A 6119-nucleotide genomic window follows, 5' to 3' on the forward strand; every position below is an offset into this window, starting at 1 on the left:
TGTCACTGTTAAACTATGAATATCTTAGTTTCCAAATAGGCGCTGTACTAATCACTTCGTCCTTTTGTGAACTTCAGACTGCTTCTGTAAAGGGAAGTTGTTGGTTCTCCCCTGTTAGATGTGGTTATTCCACGGGATTTATGTGGCAAGAATGTTACTTGTCGTTTGTCTTCTCAAGTCTGAATGTGATCCTGAATTTACTAGCCATGGTACAAACTGATTCAGCATGTCTGGAGTCACAAATACTGCAGATCATTGTGTAGACAGTTAATATTCTCAGTTCTGACCTTTCGATTAAGCAAAGGTAATTGATGAAATAGTTGACAATGACTGGGCCAATGCAGCTAACTGGAGGAACTCCAGACTGACTTCCAACAATCAAAATCATATTCCTTTGCATTAGATATGACAACAACTAACAGAAAGTTTCCTATGATTCCTATTGATTTCAGTTTTGTTAGGTCTCCTTACAATTTCATACTCTGTCAAGTGTTACCTTAATGTCAAGGGTGGTCACTTTCGCTTCACTTCCTGATTTCAGCTCTTATGTCCATGTTTGGATCAAGGCTATAATGAATTCAGGAGCTGAGTGCCTGCTGGTGCCTTGACTAGTTCAGTGAGCAGGATATTGTTGAACAAGAGCCACATGATGACACATTGCATCACTTTGCTGATGATTGAGACTTGACTTTTACGACAGTAAGTGGCGAGGCAATGTCCTGACACTTTCTTGTGAGGCTCAATATCGAATGTTGTTTTTATACTGTTACTGTGTGTCATACTGGGGGTAGATTACAGATGCTATATGAATACAAGTTGTTGTAATTTGATCCTTGGCATTTGTCTAATTCTCAAATGGATTGAACAAGCATATGTCACTGAAATTGAAAAAACACAAGTGATGCCCTGTTTTCTGAACTAGTTTAATGCATGGTAAATGAAGAAACAATGTTATATTATGCCTGAAGGTGAAATAACATTTCAGAGTAATAGAAACAACATAAATTAAGAAAATCCAATTTAGGAGTGAAATGTGAGAAGGTTGTAGATTAAATTCTTGTCATCTGATTTCTTTCTTTCTGTTTACTGTCTGTTTTTTGGCAAGTTTCTCTGTTCTTACGATGACTCATGTTAACGTACAGCAGAATGTGCTCCAATAACTCTGAAGTAGCTCATGTTGGCAAGACTTTTTCAAGTGTGAAGCAAGCGTGCATGGGCGGGAGGAAGAAGAAAGGAGAAATAGTCAACTGTTGAGAACATTTTAGCTAAACTTGATCTTAGTTTCGTCTAAAATACACTTACTGCTTTGAGGAGGTATGCAGGTCAGTAAGGCCAACTGTAAGTCCCCACCCAAACAACACTCATGGCTCTTGAAACCATCCGGGAGAAAACAGCCACTTGATGCGCACAATATGCACAAACATTTAATCCCTCAACCATTGATGCTCAGTAACTGAGTATGTACCACCTACAAGTTGCATCACAGAAATTCAGCAAAGATCCTTACACAGCACCTTCCAAACCCAGGACCACTACCAACTAGAAGGAAAAGGGAAGATACATAAGAATACCACTGCTTACAGGTCCTCCTCCATGCCACTCACCATCTTGACATGGAACACTCTGTAATATTACAGATGATTAAATATTGATGTAATGTACAGTTACTATACAGTTGAGAGGAATTCTTAAAAGATGATCTGAATAAGTAGAGAAACCTTAGGAATCCCCACCATTATAAAGGTTAGTAATAGGTGGACGAGTTGGATGAATGTCATGGTCAATTCCTATTGCCCAGACTAGGGGCTGGAAATCTGGAAACATTCCTCCTCATCCCTTCCACAGAATGTACTTAGGATGGGAAAATTTACATGTGAACACTTTATTTTCAAGGGTGATATTCTGATCATTTTAGTAACTGACAAACATCCATTCTTTTCTTATACTGTCTGTTTAAAATAAGACATAACACAGTACTGAAATAGGCTATTTTTATTTATTTTGACACAGCAATTTGTTTCAAAGGCCTGATTTACTGTAAAGGTCTAAACACTTTGTGCCATGCGTTTCATGCTGGGCAGAAGTGAAATCCTTTACATCTTGGATATTGCTGGGTACATTTTTAACCCTCCTTTTGTTTTCCAACCTTCTGTCAAAAAAAATTGACTTCAGTTAATAAAGAAATAGACTTGTTTTGGTATAAGTTGCATTATAGCAGTACAATTTCTTTTCACCCTTTCAAAGTGTCACGATTAATTCTCATTAAATCCCACATCATTGCACTTAACCCACTGAGCTAACCTTTAATAAATGTCTTTCATTATTTTGTGGGGCAGAGTCTATTTGCTTGCACTTTTTGCTTCTAAAAGAAAAATGCTGGAAGATTACACAGGAGGATCTGGGGCATAGAAAAATAATATTTGAAACAAAATCACTCTCTACATATGTTTGTTCTACTTTGTGCAAAATGCCATCAGTTTAGTATTTCCACAATTATTACTCAAAAGAACTGGCCTATTAACTACTAAGCTGCTGGCAGTCCAGAGATGCTTCTCCCGGCTGACTGATTCTTTGCAGTTTCAGCTTGCCACTGAAAACAAAAACCACTTAGAATACAATTGTGAGGTTGTTTCAATATTAGGAAAAGCTTTCAGCATCACACGTCGACCTAAAAGTAGTAAATTGAACACACATTTAATCAAAAATAAAAAGGCACCTGAATTTTGCTTGGTCTATTGACCCTGATTCGCTTCTTCACCCTCCTGTTCACCATGTAATTTTTGTTTCAGTCTGAATTCTGAAATAAAACTCAGAGAAAAGCTAGCAAGTATATTGTCCTGCAACTTTACTTCTAAAAGAAAATTAGCATTGGTAAAAACAGAAGTTTGTGACATTAAAATTATGCCACAGATGTTATTACTACTAATAGAGGAAATAATCCATAGCATTCCTTATCAGTCTTATCACAGTTTTTAGCAATTCAATGAGACTGAATTAGGATGGTTTATCCGTGATGCACCTTGCCTTAATTTTTAAAAAAAACTGCTCTTTGAGACCATGGCCTGAGTCTGGGCAGCCAGCACCTCCATAAATCTAATGGGCCCATTATCTATAATTGAGATAGTAGCACAAAATATTTTGTCTCCAGTGTGAGACTATTCTGAAACTCAATCTGAAAAGAAACTATAACCACAACAGGTATACTAGGAGCTGTCGATGCTGGAGAATCTGAGATAAAACAGTGTGAAACTGGATGAACACAGCAGGCCAAGCAGCATCAGTGGAGCAGGAAAGCTGACGTTTCAGGCCTAGACCCTTCATCAGCTTTCCTGCTCCTCTGATGCTGCTTGGTCTGCTGTGTTCATCCAGCTTCACACCATTTTACCACAACAGGTGATTTTGTTTTCTGCCACCAAGTTAAGAGCAACTGACAAGCACCTTACAAATGTTTTTAGAATCTCACAAAATGAATGCCAGGATAATTCATTAGGAGTGGGACTCTTTGGTCATTGATTCATACAGCTCATTTTAAAAGACGTCAATTTTCTATTAGTATGCAAACTATTCTCATTCAGACCACTATGTTCTCCAGCCTCCCACCATATTGGACTTATGTTAGATTTGGAGTTTTAATTTGAGCAGAAAATTGATGGTTGTAAAATTTTCAGATATAGCATTAAACTATTCTAGCAACATAGACAAAAACATATGTAACACTCCCCATTTAGAGATTTTATCGTGAGGAAAAGTAACCTACAGATTCTGAAAACTGTTAAATATTTGACTGAAATGCCTGGAGAAAAATTCAAAACAATTTATGTATTAAACATGTAAAACCTTATATGTTTACATGTTATGCACATTTAAACTGATCTCAGCCATATGTAAGTTACAAGTGAGTTACTTTAGTACTTAGATGCTTGTTTCCTCCTAGAGCAAGTTTTGTCATTACTTAATTGCAAAATGATGGTGATGGGTGATAATTCTTTGGATATGCAATAAATAATTTGCATTGTTTATGAGATTACGAGGAGAACCAAACTAATTAAATTAATAAATAAATTATATATACTAAATTTGTATGTAGCCAGTTGATAAGGTTGTAATTATTGTTGGGAGCTACTGTTTTGTGTGGAATATGTGTGGGATTGCTGAAAAACTGATTGTGCACTTTTACTCCTGCCCTCTCTTCATGGAGATGTATCATTGCTCCAGCAATGTTGCACACAAACATGCCTTGATGTATTGATCATACCGGTTCTGTCTTTGGAAAACAGCTGCTTCACCTTCAAAGAACTCAGCCAACAACACTATTAAGGAAATAATAATTAAGTTGTGAAAAGTAAAATATAATGCCTGTTACCTTGTTTATTGCTACACATTGGATTATATTAGATATCATATGGACTTTTTTAAAAAGTTAGAAAGAAGTTGCATTACAATTTAGTTAATAGCCACAACTCAGTATGAGTCAAAAATTTTACTAAGACCAAAATCCTTGCTATGAATAGTTTGATTGTTTAATTATCTTTAGATGAAGAATTTGTCTAACAAATTCTTAAATTATCTTTTGGAAAAGTTTCTCATCTGAATATATTTAAGTAGTATTGATGGTTAAGTTCTTTGAAGGTGAAGCAATACCCTTCTGAAGATAGAACTAGTGCAAACGACGGTTCAAGGTAATGAGGTGAAGAACAGAGTAACCCCGGCAGAACCCAAATTGAGCACGATTGAGCAAGTTATCTCTTTGCAAGTTGTTAAGTAAATACCAGTGTTTTTGCTACACTGGAATGGCTTGTCAATGGCAGCACACAGCTTCAATGCTTTTACGGGAATGTTGTCATAACCCGTAGCCTTTGCATTATCCAGTGTCTTCGGTTCTTGATATCATGCGAAGTGAATCAAATTGGTTGAGACTCACATCTGTGAAGCTGGAGCTCTCAGACAGATGCTAAGATGGATCATCCACTCAGCACTTCTGAATAAAGGTGGGTGCAGATATTTCAATATTAGTGAGTGAAAGTGAGTTGGCTGCGGCGAAAGCGGCCCATGTGGTGACAAACTTCAGGGTTGGAACCAAGGGCATAGGAGAAGGTGTTCAGGCCCTAAAATGATTGAACTCAACATTCAGCCCAGGATGCTGCAGGACCCTATGTGGAAAATGATTTCACTTCAATGGAGTGCGACAGCAAAACCGAGATAGAGATGCTGGTCAGGGAGAACGGTGGTATTTTGAATTGGCAGGCAACCAGAAGCTTGCGGTCATTTTTGGACATTTTGTGCTCCCTGTTTCAAATCTCCTTTTTGAGCTTGCTGCAGAGATCCAGAGAAGATCAGCACTAACTGAAAGAACAGCATCTCATTTTCAACTTTGGGACTCAATATTGAGTTCAACAACTTTAGGACCTGAACACCTTCTTCCATGTCGTTCCCCACCCCCACATACCAGGCCATGTCACTGCATGGGCTGCTTTCACCTAAGCCAACCCATTTCCACTCACTAATGACTGCCGTTAGTAGCTTTTCTTCCTCCCTGGCTCCCTATTACACATTCTTTTGTCTGCCCAACTGTTGTTTTCTCTCTCTCCTTGGCCTCCATCTCCATCTATTGTTTACTCCTCTTCAGCATACATGCCAACATTTTCCTAGCTACAGACAGTTCTGAAGAAGATCACTGAATCTGAAACATTAACTCTGCTTTCTCTACACAGCTGCTGCTAGACCTGCTGGGGTGCTCCAGCAATTCCTGTTTCTTTTGCATATGTCAGTTATTTGTAGCTGTGTTACCTGGATTTTGGTTTCTGTGCAGTTTGTCTTGAAAAGGAACAGGCTGTAAGATTTTAAGATATTCTAGCATGTAATTTTTAAAAAGTAAAGATGTTACATTTCTGCTGATGCTTGCACTTGTTGATTTGAGACATTTTGTTTTGCTTCTTACAGCAATCAGATCAGATTCATTGTAAGAAGACGGTTTTGATCACATGATCAATTCTCTAATTGTTCATCCAGAATGATTCAACGTTAGAAGCCATTTGCTATTCAATTAAGAATGAATTATATACATTCACATCTACTTACGACTTGATTGGTTTCTCTATTGTTCTTATTGATATCTTGGA

This window comes from Stegostoma tigrinum, chromosome 17, assembly GCF_030684315.1.
Source record: "Stegostoma tigrinum isolate sSteTig4 chromosome 17, sSteTig4.hap1, whole genome shotgun sequence".
Lineage (NCBI taxonomy): Eukaryota > Metazoa > Chordata > Chondrichthyes > Orectolobiformes > Stegostomatidae > Stegostoma > Stegostoma tigrinum.